This window comes from Quercus suber, unplaced genomic scaffold, assembly GCF_002906115.3.
Source record: "Quercus suber isolate HL8 unplaced genomic scaffold, Cork oak 2.0 scaffold_63, whole genome shotgun sequence".
Lineage (NCBI taxonomy): Eukaryota > Viridiplantae > Streptophyta > Magnoliopsida > Fagales > Fagaceae > Quercus > Quercus suber.
Genome location: NW_027069528.1, coordinates 26,046 through 39,847, shown reverse-complemented (window position 1 = coordinate 39,847; position 13,802 = coordinate 26,046). Strand labels below are relative to the sequence as shown.

At 36.5% G+C, this 13,802-nt stretch overlaps 1 non-coding gene across 1 annotated transcript; it reads left to right on the top strand.

The window, feature by feature from the left end:
• The first annotated feature begins 11,698 nt into the window (after positions 1 to 11,698).
• Positions 11,699 to 11,779, top strand: TRNAL-CAG (transfer RNA leucine (anticodon CAG)). The gene has a single exon. It is a non-coding gene; the product is annotated as a tRNA-Leu (tRNA).
• The last annotated feature ends 2,023 nt before the right edge of the window (positions 11,780 to 13,802 follow it).

Sequence of the window (13,802 nt, the reverse complement as noted above, 5' to 3'; positions counted from 1 at the left end):
GCTAACCTTCGCGCCAAGACCAGCAAGGCCTTGGGTGTGGCAGGGCAGAAGAACTAGGAGTTGATTGTGAAGCTGATGGCTGAGGAAAGGGAGAGAAGGAGCGCTGAGGCCAGCATCAAGAACGTTCAAGACCAGGCTGAGAAGCAATGCAAGAAGCTCCATTATGCTAAGATATAGCTGGCCACAGCCAAGTAGCATGTCATGGACTTGAAGATAGAGCTAGGGAAGGCCAAAGAGACTGTTCGAACGGCTAAGGAAGCGGTGAAGGCTTTGAAGCAGGCATTTTATGACCTTAGGGTGTAGGAGACGGAGGTTTGCTTGGTGGAGGATCTAAGGGAGGTCTGCAGGGATTACTGCCAAAAAGTGTGGGCGGAAGCACTCAACTTGGTAGGAGTCCCTGCTGCTTTGGAGTGGAGGAAGGTTGAGAATATCTACTACCCTCCGAACATCCGTGAGGTTCCAGTTGCACTCCCTCCTGCTGCCGCCCCTGCACCAATCTCCTCTGAGCAGCCCTCTATCACCCAGGCTCTCTTCCTCCTCTTGAGGTCTCCAAAGGGCTTGGCAAGGTTGGTGACTATGGTGAGGGGGTTGAGGTGGCTAAGAGTAAGGAGGCTGGCCAGGGTGGTTCTCGGCCAGAGGATAAGGGCAAGGGCTAGGAGGTCAAGCCCCTGCCCCAGGCCAAGGGTCCAGAGGCTAGTCTCAAGCTTAAGGATGCCGCTTCTAAGGCCAAAGATGCTACTCCCAAGGCAAATGAGGCTAATCCCAAATCCAAGGAAGCTGATTCTAAGGCCACTGTCCCACTTGTATCCTAGCTAGACAGCAAAGAAGACCCTCCTCCAACCAAGGCATAGTTTAGAATCCTTTTTTCTTTTACTCTTTTTCCCTTTCATTTATTTATTTATTTATTTGTACTTACTTTCCCTTTTTTGTAGTGGCTATCTGCCATTGCTCATGATGTGTCTTTCCTTTGTTCAATGAAAAGATATCAACTTTGCTTTATGAACCTTTGTTTTTCTTGCTATACTTATGTCTAATTAGCCATAGTTACTGCTTTATCCTTTGCTGAAAGGTTAAATTGATGATGCTTTTAAGGGTGAACACCCATACTTTAACAAAAGCTAACAACAATGATTCATTTGTTAATTCAAATAAATTAAACCCATGTAAAAAGTGAGAAAAATGACTATGTGTTGGTACTAAAAACTGTGTAATCAACAGAGAGGTCTAAGTATTTAAAGAGAAACAAAACACTTAGTAAGAAAAAAGGGGGAGGTCTTTCTTTTTAAGAGTACCTTATGAATGTACCCTCAGAATCCTTTAACCAAGACGCAGGGTGAGTCCTTGTTTTCATGTGATGATGCATAGGCTGAGGTCCCATCCTTGGTGAAATTACTAGGTGTTAATTTTCCCAAGGCACGGGTTTAAGGAACCAGACATAACCAAGGCTCTGTTTAACACTTAAACAAATAATGGAGAGTGATAATTTACCCAAGATATGTGGTCTGAGGAACTAGATATAACCAAGATTCTGTTTAACACTTAAACAAATAATAGAGAGTGTTAATTTACCCAAGGCATGTGGTTTGAGGAACCAAATATAACTAAGGTTCTGTTTAACACTCAAACAAATAATGGAGTGTGTTAATTTACCCAAGACATGTGGTCTGAGGAACCAGACATAACCAAGATTCTGTTTAACACTTAAACAAATAATGGAGAGTGTTAATTTATCCAAAGCATATGGTCTAAGGAACCAGACATAATCAAGGTTTTATTTAACACTTAAACAAATAATGGATAGTATTAATTTACCCAAGGCATGTGGTCTGAAGAACCAGACATAACCAAAGTTTTATTTAACACTTAAACCAGTAGCCCAGAATATTAATTTACCCAAGGTATGCGGTCCGAAGAGCCAAACATGACCAACGTTCTGTTTCATACTTAGAGAAATAATGAGAAGTATTAATTTACCTAAGGTATGTGGTCCGAGAGGCCAGGCATGACCAAGATTCTGTTTAATACTTAAAGAAATAATGAGGAGTGTTAATTTACCCAAGGTATATGGTTCCAGGGGTCAGGTATGACTAAAGTTCTATTTAATATCCCCACAAGTAATCAAGATGATACATAATTCTATCAAAAACATGGCAGATTAGCCTTTCATTAATAATAATAAATTAGCAGGCTGTTTACATTCTAGGAGCGTAATACAACATTTTTGTCCAGATCTTCTAGGAAGTATGCACATATTCCTACTACTGAGGTGATACGTATGGCCCTTCCCAATTGGGCCCTAACTTTTCCCATACTGGGTTTTTTGCAGTACCCACAACCCTTTGTAATACCAAATCCCTTGGTGCTAATGGTCTTAACTTCGCTTGAGTCATACCCCTGTTTGAGTTTCTATTGATAGTATGCTAGTTGAACCATAGCATTTTATCCCCGTTCTTCAGTTGAATCTAGGCTCTTTTCCAGTAGGTTGTCGTTGCTATCTGGAGTGAATAAGCTCGTCCTCAGTGTTGGAAATCTAGTCTCTAGAGGAATCATAGCCTTGGCTCCATAGTTCATTGAAAATGGTGTCTCCCCTGTTGACCTACGAGGGGTAGTCTGATATGTCCAAAGAACGTGGGGCAGTTCTTCTACTCATCTACCTTTTGCATCATCTAGCCTCTTCTTGAGTCCATTTACTATAACCTTGTTGACAGCCTCGGTCTATCCGTTCCCCTATGGATAAGCCAGGGTGGAGTACTTATTCTTAATGCCTAAATCACAACAATACCTCCTAAAGGCTTTGCTATCAAATTGAAAACCATTATCCGAGATGAGGGTGTGAGGAATCCCAAACCGAGTGACAATATTTTTCCACACAAATTTCTTGGCATCCATATCTCTAATATTTGATAGGGGCGCAGCTTTAACCCACTTGATGAAGTAATCAGTGCCAACCAACAACCACCTCCTATTTCCTACTGCTTTAAGGAATGGCCCTACAATGTCCAAATCCTACTAGGTAAAAGGCCAAGGGCTAGATAAAGGATTGAAAACACCCCCTGGCTAATGAATATTTGGGGCATACCTCTGACATTGGTCACACTTCTTCACGTATTTCTGTGCTTCTCTTTGTATGTTTGGCCACCAATACCCTTGGATAAGGGCCTTGTGAGATAGTGACTTGCCCGTTAGGTGACTTCCACAAATACCTTCATGTAGCTCCTCCAAGAGTGGGTCCACTGCCTTAGGATGAATGCATAGCAAATACAGCCAAGAAAAAGAGCATTTATATAACTTTCGATCCTTGGACAACCAAAACCAAGGAGCTTTTCTTTGTACTTTATTAGCCTCTCCCTTCTTCTTGGGCAAAAGGTTGTCCCTAAGAAATAGCACAATAGGATCCATCTAACTAGGCCCTATCCTAACATAATGGATAAGGATGCTCTGCTTTCTCGTCTCAGTAGGCTTGCACAGATCTTTAACCAAGATAACCCAAGCTAAACTCTACGCCGAGAAGGTTGCAAGAGTGGCAAGAGAGTCAGCATGCATGTTTCTGCTCCTTGGGATTTGTTGTAAGGAGAAAGATTCAAACTTGGATTGCAAGTGTCTAACTTGGTTTAAATAGTCCTGCATTCTCGCATCCCTGGCCTCCAGTTCTCCATTTACTTGGCCTACAACCAACCTCGAATCTAAAAATATCTCCACCATTCTTCCTCCCATTTTCTGAACCATAGTCATTACTACCAACAAGGCCTCATACTCAGCCTCATTGTTTGTGACCAAGAAGTCCAGCCTTAAGGATTTCTCAATGATGATCTTTTCAAGAAACACTACAACTAGCCCCACTCCTAATCCCTTTTGATTTTCTACGCCATCAACATACACCCTCCAAGATGGAGGTTCTTGCAAGGAGATCATGCCAACTGATTTCCCATCCATGCCTAGCCTCTCACCGTTTTCTTCTAACGAGGGCTCAGCACACTCAACCACCAAATCCGCGAGGACCCGGCCCTTCACAGAGGTGCAAGGCATATATTTAATATCGAAAGCTCCTAGAATCATTGCCCATTTTCCCACCCTCCCTGTGTAGTCAGATTTCCAAAGTAGTGATCGAAAAGGGAGTTAGGTTAGAACCATAACAATGTGAACTTGGAAGTAAGGATGAAGCTTCTGTGTCACATGCACCACTGCCAAAATAGATTTATCCAATGGTAAGTAACGAATCTCTGCCTCATGTAGTGATTTGCTCATATAATAAACTAGCATTTCTACTCCATCATCAACCCGGATCAGTACCAAACTTACTACATGTGGGGCTATGGCGATGCAAGCAAATAGGACCTCCTTCTTCTCGGGCTTGGACATAATAAGTGGATGAGAAAGATATTCTTTCAATTGTTGGAAGGCCGACAAGAATTCTTCCATACATTCAAATCCCTTCCACTTATGCAATAACTAGAAGAAAGGCCAAAACATGTTTGCTGATTGAGAGATGAATCGATTTAAGGTAGCAATCATTTTTGTCAACCTCTGGACCTCTTTAGGATTTTGAGGAGGTTGCAGATTGTTAATTGCTCTAAACTGATCGGGGTTGACCTCAATCCTTCGATGGGTGACCATATAGCCCAGGAATTTTCCAAAGCCGATGCTGAAAGAACACTTAGAAGCATTAAGACGCAGTTTACATTTCCTCAGTATTCCAAAAATATTTTCGAGGTCATTTATGTGCTTAGACTCCACCTTACTCTTTACCACCATATCATCTACGTAGACCTCAATATTTTTGCCCAGTTATAGTTCAAACATCCTAGTCATCATTCTCCGATAAGTAGACCCCACATTCTTCAGCCTAAAAGGCATCACTTTGTAATGATAATTCCCCATGGGCATAACGAAAGAAGTCTTCTCCTGATCATCCAAAGCCAACGATATCTGGTGATATCCTTGGAAAGCATCTAAGATGCTCATCCAAGTATGGCCCGCAGTTGCATCCACTAGCTGATCTATCCGAGGTAAGGGGAAAGGATCCTTTGGGCAAGCCTTATTTAAATCCGTGAAGTCTACACACACCTGCCATTTCTTACTTTTCTTCTTCGCCACCACTGTGTTGACCAACCACTTAGGATAAAACACCTCATTTATGGTCCCCACCCACTTAAGTTTGAGCACTTCTTCATTGACAGCATTAGAATGTTCCTTAGATGAGCACTGAGGTGGTTGTTTTTTGGGGATGACAGATGGATTGACATTTAAATGGTGATAAATGAAGTTCGAATCGACCCCGGGGGCCTCGTAAGCGTTCCATGCAAATACATCAATATTTTTTCTAAGAAAATCTATCAACTCTTTCTTCGCCCAAGGAGGAAGCTGAACTCCGACCTAAAAGAACTTCTCCTCATCATCGCCAATGACAACTCTTTCCAATTGCTTGCATTTTGCCCCTTCTTCCTCTACCTTTGTGGACAACACTAGCACCTTTGATTGCTATAAGTCCCACCCCGCAGAGGCTGAGGACTCACCCCCGGTCCGATGTCTAATTGCAACCACCATGCATTGCTTGGCCATAGATTGGCTCCCCACCAACTCCTCAACCCGATCCCCAGACGTGGAAGGTACGGCTCCCATGGCGTGAAGTCAAGGCCTTACCACAATAGCAGTGTAGGGGGAGTAGGCATCTACCACAATGAAGTTCACTTCCATGACCTCTGTCCCTGTCTGAACAGGTAGTCGGATTTGGCTTTTTGGAAAGACAATCTTGCCGTGAAACCCTATTAGAGGGGAATTATAGCAGGTTAGGTCCTTGGACCTTAGCTTCAGTCCCTTAAATAGGTCATGGTATATGATCTTTGCGCCACTACCCTGATCCACCAACAATCTCTTCACATCGTACCCACCTATCTTGAGGGTGACCACCAGGGCATCATCATATGGCTGCAAGGTTCCGGCCTTATCCTCATCCGAAAAGCTCAAAGCCGGCCGGACTTCCATTCTACTCCTCTTCAAATCAGGGGACAAGCCATCTACAGATGGCTGAACTACAAACATCATCCTGGATGGCTAAGAACTAGTCCTTCCCGGAGCAGCAAGAATGACACTAACTGTACCTAAATGTGGTCTTACGGAAGCGTCTCTCTAAGCCCCCGACCCTACCTGACCACCCTGTTTATTAGGTTGATACAAGAATTGCTTCAACTTTCTCGCCTTAACTAATTGCTCCAGGTGGCTCCATATAATCCTGCAATCCTCAGTACTGTGACCTCGTTCCTGGTGATACTAGCAATGAAGATTTTGTTTGCGCTTTGTGAGGTCTTCCCCCATCCTGTTTGGCCATTGAAATTATGGCTCATTCTTGATTTTTTTTTTCTAGATTTGGTGTACCGGCTCTTGGAACACAATACTGACTACTTGAGCAGTAGTAGATCTAGAATGCCCCATAAAATCTCTCCGAGGTCGGTTGTTGTTGTGCCTATTAGACCTGAGATCCCTTCTATCTAGAGGGACCACCTTAGCCTTCCCCTTTCCCTGCTACTGGTCCTCCTCGACCCGTTTATACTCATCAATATGGTCCATGAGCTGACGCACACTCCTAACTGGTTTCCTGGTCAAAGATTTTCTAAGATCGTGCTCGGCAAGCAAGCAAAACTTGAAAGTCCATATAGCTACATCATCAAAGTTCACATCTATCTCATTGAACATCTCCTAGTACCTATCGAAATTCATTTTTAGGGTCTCCCTTTCTCGCATGGTCATAGATAACAAGGAATCCAAGGGTCGAGGAACCCTACTGTAAGTCACAAAACAAGCCCAAAGGCCCTAGTGAGCTCCTTGAAGGAGCTAATAGAACCTTCTTTCAAACTATCAAACCATCTCATCCCATGGGCGCCAAATTGGATGGAAACATTCTGCACATCAAGGCTTCATGTCGAGAGTGAACTGCCATTCTCTAGTTGAAGTGGCCGACATGCTCCACAGGGTCCATCCTACCATTATACATGGTGAATGTTGGTTGAGTAAAACATCGAGAAAACTTTCCCCCTTTAATTCTACGCGTAAACAGTGATTTAGAGATCTAGTTAAAAGCCCTGCTCGTAGCATCATTGCCCAAACCTTTGCGAGATGGACTCTTACTCCTCCGTTTGTAATGACGATCCTCCTCATACAAAAAAGAGTTACTGGGAGGAGTCCTGGACCTAGGCTTGTAGTTACCATCTCCATCATCATCAGAAGAAGGGTCAGAGTCTGAGGGAGTCCTTCTCCATCGCTCACAGCGTAGCCTCCTGCGAAGACGGTCAATCTCCAACTGTATGCTTCTGGTATTCTCCTCATGAGAGATGTAACTCCTACCTCAAGACTGGCTCCTGCCAGTATGCGTGGTGTGCACACTAACCTCGCAGTTCCTCCTTCGCTCAAGGTTAAGGAACTAATCCTAACGTCAAGAACCAATAGACTCCTCTCGGTCTTGGCCTAATCCTACCATGGTTGGACGTTGAACTCACTAAAGCTCAAGCCTTCCCACAGACAGAGCCAATTGTAGGGGCAGGTTTTGGTTCCTAGCCCAAAAGATGAATGGATTAAGGCCAAAGAGCCGATACAATGAATTTGTAGTGCGTGGGCTTAAAAGCTAAGGTTCAATGGATCCAACAACGTGCACAATGAATCAAAGATAGTAAGAAAGTAAAGAAAAACAAGGTCTGGCAAAAAAACCCTTCTTGGCAAAATCCAGGAAAGTGTCCTTATGTATATTTCTTTAAATAATATAATTTCATTCTTGTTGTACAATGTTTTCTCTATAGAATTTCTGATCCCCTCTCCCTAGAGGGTCTCTTATATTATATATCTCCTTTTAGATGATCTTGGCCCTCTATTTGTTAATCGTCCAGGCCACTACTTAAGTCTTTGTCCCATTAGACACCTTCCCAAACCCCTTGTGAGTTGCTACAACCAAGCAGCACTGTTCAAGGGTCTTCTCCACATAAATGCAGCCATGAGGTTTGATGTGATGCATTAAATGTGATGGCAACCACCATCCCTTCAGTGATGTCAGGGCTAACCCCTTCTCTGAAGCTCTTTCTCTGTAGTAAGGCCTTCTCTAGTAGCGTGCCATTGACGTGGCCTTACTGTCTGAGGGTGTGACCTCCTCAGCATAATAATAGCCCCCTCAGCCATGAGTGTGACACGTGGCACAATTACCTTATTTTAATACCTGTATCCCACAATAATTTTTTCTCTTTTTTGAGTGAGACAAAAATTTATTGTACTTTTTTTTCTCTTGAATTAAAACGTTTACTTCTTTATTTTTTCTTTTGTTATCCTTATTTTTGTTATAACTTTTAAACCTTAAAAAATTGGTATAATAGAAAATATTTTCTTTATATTTTCTTCTATGAAACTCAGACATATAATAGAGATTAAAAAATTATAAAAGCACAAAGAAAATGTAGAAGTTAAACAAACTAGAAATAGAATTTTAGCCGATTGGGGTGGGCCCGGGGCAATTGCCCCACCTCGAGACCTAGCTCCACCCTTATTTTATGAATTATGATCAAGCATTAGCTAGGAGTAACTAGATTTCTTCTTTGATTTTTTTTTTCCCTTTTTTTTTAATGTTGCCATGTAATCTTTTTGACAACTCATATTTTTCCACACTGTCAGTTTAATATATATTTTTAATTTGATTTTGAAAGTTACAAATAGTCCTAAAATATGTTAGTTAATACAAATTAGAATACATGATAAAACAACTAAACACTAAACAACTTCTAATTAAATTAGATTATTGATCTTCTCTAAACAAATTATAATGAAATTAGGTAATTTATTTATCAATTTCACTTTTATTTATTCATACGTATTAAATAAATATTCATTATTTATAAATATTAAAAAAAATCGTACATTAATGTGCGGGTTAGCAACTAGTGTATGTCTATTAACTATATAAAAAGCGGCTATGCCGTTGTAGTGATTTGGTACTGTGCATCCAACTTTTTTCACTATTCATTTACAGTGCAATTTTGGTGAGGCACTTTGTCTTTTCTTTTTCTTTTTTTTAGTTTTGAACAGTATCTACAATACCAAACGCACTGTAGCTACAATAGTTATAGCTTTTTTTTTTTTTTTTTTTTTTTTTTTTTTTTTTTTTTTTCGGGTCTTCCGTTTGTACTTTTTTTTTCTTTAAATATTTGTAAGAACCCGCATATATATTGTTATACTAATACAACAAATTTCACAATATTTTCATAATTATTGGGGTGTCAATTTCTTATAAGTCAAAATAAAATAATAAAATATGAAATTGTGACAAACCACAACTGAAAATAAATGTTTTGTGAAAATGTTGTGACACTTATTAGGTGAATGTGTAAAAGTTACAGTACTTTTAGTTTGTTTAATATATACATTTTTTATTATTTTTTTTAATCATCGATTTGTACTCTTTTTTCTACTAACTATTTAAGAAGAGGCAATGCCTCTACAGTGCCCATTTTGGTGTAGTGAGCCATTTTCCCCCCCCCCAAGTTTTGAACAGTTGCTACAATGCCACTTTGGTTTGTTCAAGTGGCACTGTAGTTATAGTAGCTACAACGGTTTTTTTTTTTTTTTTCCAATCTTCCATTTGTACTTTTTTTTCTTTAAATATTTATAAAAACCTGCATATATATTGTTATACTAACACAACAAATTTCACAATATTTTCATAATTATTGGGGTGTCAATTTCTTATAAGTCAAAATAAAATAATAAAATATGAAATTGTGACCAACTACAACTAAAAATAAATATTTTGTGAAAATGTTGTGACACTTGTTGGGTGAATGTATAAAAACTACAGTACTTTTAGTTTCTTCAATATGTACTTCTCATCACTTTTTTTTTTTTTCCCAGTCATCAATTTGTGCTCTTTTTTTTCTATATATAAAAAGAGCGAATAAGTTCATGAATAGTGTTATAAACAGTATTTTCAGTTTAGTGACTTGCCTTTTTCCTCCTTTTTTTCCCTTCAAGTTCACCAACTTGGTTTGAGCTTGTTTTTTTCTTTTAAAGGATCTTTATAAGTTTACTTTCTACTTATAATGTAAGCTTACATTGTATACACACAAAAAGTAGCAAATATTATGTACATTTGCAAAAAAAAAAATAATAATAAAAAAATAAAATAAAATTGTACAAATTTTGCAAATTTGTACAACATTTACCAATTTTTATGTGTTTACAATGTAAATTTACATTGTAAGTGCAATGTATATTTCTAAATATATAAATATATATATATATATATAAAGAGTGAATGAGAAAAGTTACAGTAATTTCGCTACAGTAGTTATGGTTTATTTAACTTTCTAGGCTTTTTTTTTTTTGATGAATGCATAAAGTTGTAGTATATTTGCTATATTATTTTTGGTTTGTCCACAAAAAATTTCATAACAAATCAAATATGGTAAATTGTTATTGGTTCTAATTTAAACTTACTAATAAAACTACTTTTTTGCCCACCAATAACAACTTGTAATAACCTACTACTTATGATTTGTTGTGAAAATGTCATGGACATAACATTTTTTTGTATGAAAAATGTTAAGACATCTTCATGTTGTCACAATATTTTCAAAACTGCTAAGCTATCAATTCTTTAGGAGTTAAAATAAAATATAACAAAATTATAAAAGTATTATGAAAATGTTGCGTCATTCTGTTGTGTTTTAAGAAATTTTTTTGTTGGTTTAATCAACTTTGTTGAGATAAAATTCACTATTCCACATACAATTTTTTTGGGTTGACTTTTTGTATATTTTTTTTTCTTTACATACTATTTTAAGTAAAAACACATAGTTTTGCTCACAGAAACAAGAACAAAAACTTAGGGAAAATATTTTATTGTGTAATGCCTAAATTACTCCTGCTAAATTTTAACATTCTAAAAATTTTCTTTACGTATTTTGAGTTTTAAATGATAAAAATTCTTAGAAAGTTAGAATGATGATATTTAATGACATAAGCCTTTTGTTATCTTCTTCTTCTTTTTCTTTTTCTTTTTCTTTTTTTAATTTCTTAGCAAAACTCAGTTGTTTATTGTTTAAAAATGATGATATTCGTTGTCATTCTTAGAAGTTTTTAGAGAATAGATATATTGTTTTTAGCAAGTAGGTACTAAAAAACTATTATAGTTAAATAAATATTTATATGTTAAATAACTACCCTAACTTTGTGGTTGATCAAAATTCTTAAACGAATGAGATTAACTTTTTACGACATAATTATCAAAATTCTTAAAATTAATGTCTTTTTTGATTAATGTAAATCTCTATATATTTTAAAAATCAAATAATTCATATCTTTGTTTTGTAATATAAATAAAATCTAAAATTGACCTTAATTACTACAGTACTTTTTTTCACGGTAATCACGTGCTGCCCTAACTAGTGTATGTTGAAAGGGATTAAGAGTTAAGAGAGAAAATTTGCTGCATATATAAAAATGCAAAAAGGCCCAGTAAAGAAAAAAAAGAGTAACGCAACTTTGAGACAAACCCTCCTATCCAGCAGTAAAGATTTGGTTTGATTTTTTTTTTTTTTTGGTGTTGGCGGGGGTGGTAAAAGGCAAAAAGAGTGTTGACAACTAGTCAACGACATGTACAAGGGAAGTGTGAAAGCTGAAATGTATAGCACTTATAAATAAAACTATTAATAAAAATCATCTAAAGAGGGTCAAGATGGCCGAGTTGGTCTAAGGCGCCAGTTTCAGGTACTGGTCCGAAAGGGCATGGGTTCGAATCCCATTCTTGACATAATGTTTTTTTTTCCTAAAAAACCTTCAATTTGGTAAGGAATGTGATCTTCAAGCTTTAGTTCCTTTACTTTGTTGAAAAGTTTGAGGCAAACTTTAGCTTAGTTCCATTTATTCAAACATGGTTATTTTGTTTCCCAAAAAGCTTAAGTTGTTCACAAGTTTTGTTGAGTTAGTTGAGTAAATTAAATTATACAATTTTTATTCAGATTTATATTTCTTTTATTCGCTAATGCACCAATCATTATTCTGGAGATTCTATAATTAATTAATGTACCATTCAAATAGTAATTCTTGTAGTGGTAGGCCACAATTTGATATTTACTTTATGTTAGCACTTTTATGGATCTTTAATTAACTTTACCACTTAGAATTTCTATAAATCCTAACTTTTCCATGCTCTGTGAGACCTTTACATAATGTTTTTTTCCTAAAAAACCTTCAATTTGGTAAGGAATGTGATCTTCAAGCTTAGTTCCTTTACTCTGTTGAAAAGTTTGAGGCAAACTTTAGCTTAGTTCCATTTATTCAAACATGGTTTTTTTTTGTTTCCCAAAAAGCTCAAGTTGTTCACAAGTTCTGTTGAGTAAATTAACTTTAACAATTTTTATTCAGAATTATATTTCTTTTATTCGCTAATGCACCAATCATTATTCTGAAGATTCTATAATTAATTAATATACCATTCAAATAGTAATTATTATAGTTGTAGGTCACGATTTGATATTTACTTTATGTTAGCACTTTTATGGATCTTCAATTAACTTTATCACTTAGAATTTCTATAAATCCTAGCTTTTCCATGATCTCTGAGACATTTTCGTCTAAACAAACAGGGCTTGGATTTGTATCCCATCAATCATCTCGTAATAACAAGCCGTTCCCAGTGATATAAGTTTTCAGAACTCATGAGGATTAAACTTTTAGGTTTCAAGACGTGTGATTGTAATAAAAATAAAAATAAATATATGATTGTAATAAAATCAGCATCCGACATTCAGTCTAAATTTTCAATGGAAAAATTTTAAAAACCTCTATTTGAGGTTTGAAAAATATATCAAAACTTCTTTTTCATTTTGACTAAAGTACAAATTACACCCCTAAAATTTGAGAGTGTTTAAATTTTACACACTAAAGTTTCAGAATTTAGATTTTACCTTTGAAGTTCTATTATGTTTGTATCAACAACCCCTTCATCTATATTTTCTATTAAGTGCTACATAAATTTGTCATGCATGTTCAATAAAATGATATCACGTTATTTTATTAACCTTAAAAATTTATAAATAATTGAAAATAATATAACATAATAAAAAAGGCGTAGCATCATTTTATCAGACGAACAAAACACGCATGGTAAGCTTATGTGACACTTAACAAAAAATATGAATAAAAAGACTTCCACTGATGCAAACAGAATAGAAATTCAAAAAAAAACTTCAAACCTCTCCAAACTTTGGGCATGTAGTTTACACTTTAGCCTTTTAGCCTTTTATTTTACAAATGATATTACACCCCTAAAGTTTTGATTTATATAGAAAATAACCCACTTTGACCGTTTATATTCATATTCATTATAATTAAGTCAAAAAAAAAATTTCAAATTAAATACCATTCATAATAATCACACAAAAAATTTTACTAGCCAAATTAGTTTGTATGATAAGATAATTTTAAATAATAATAATAAAAAAAATAAAAGTAATAGCCACTTGGGGTGCCACTGTGCCAGTGTCATTTTTAGAAATAGGGAGGGGTTTCTCTTTTTTTTTTTAAAAACCAAAAGGACAGATTAGGCTTGATTTGATTTTAGCCATTGACTTTACTTTTGGACGTTGTCAAGGTAATCATTACAACATGAAAACTGATAACAATAATAATAATAAAACAAACTTTTTATTTTTTAAATACCGACCAGGAATAAACATAGGCGATATACAAATGTGTCAGCTTAAACTTATCTTCAAGAAAAAAAAAACATTAGATTACTTCTCATTCAGCCAAAAAAAAAAAAAAAAGATTAA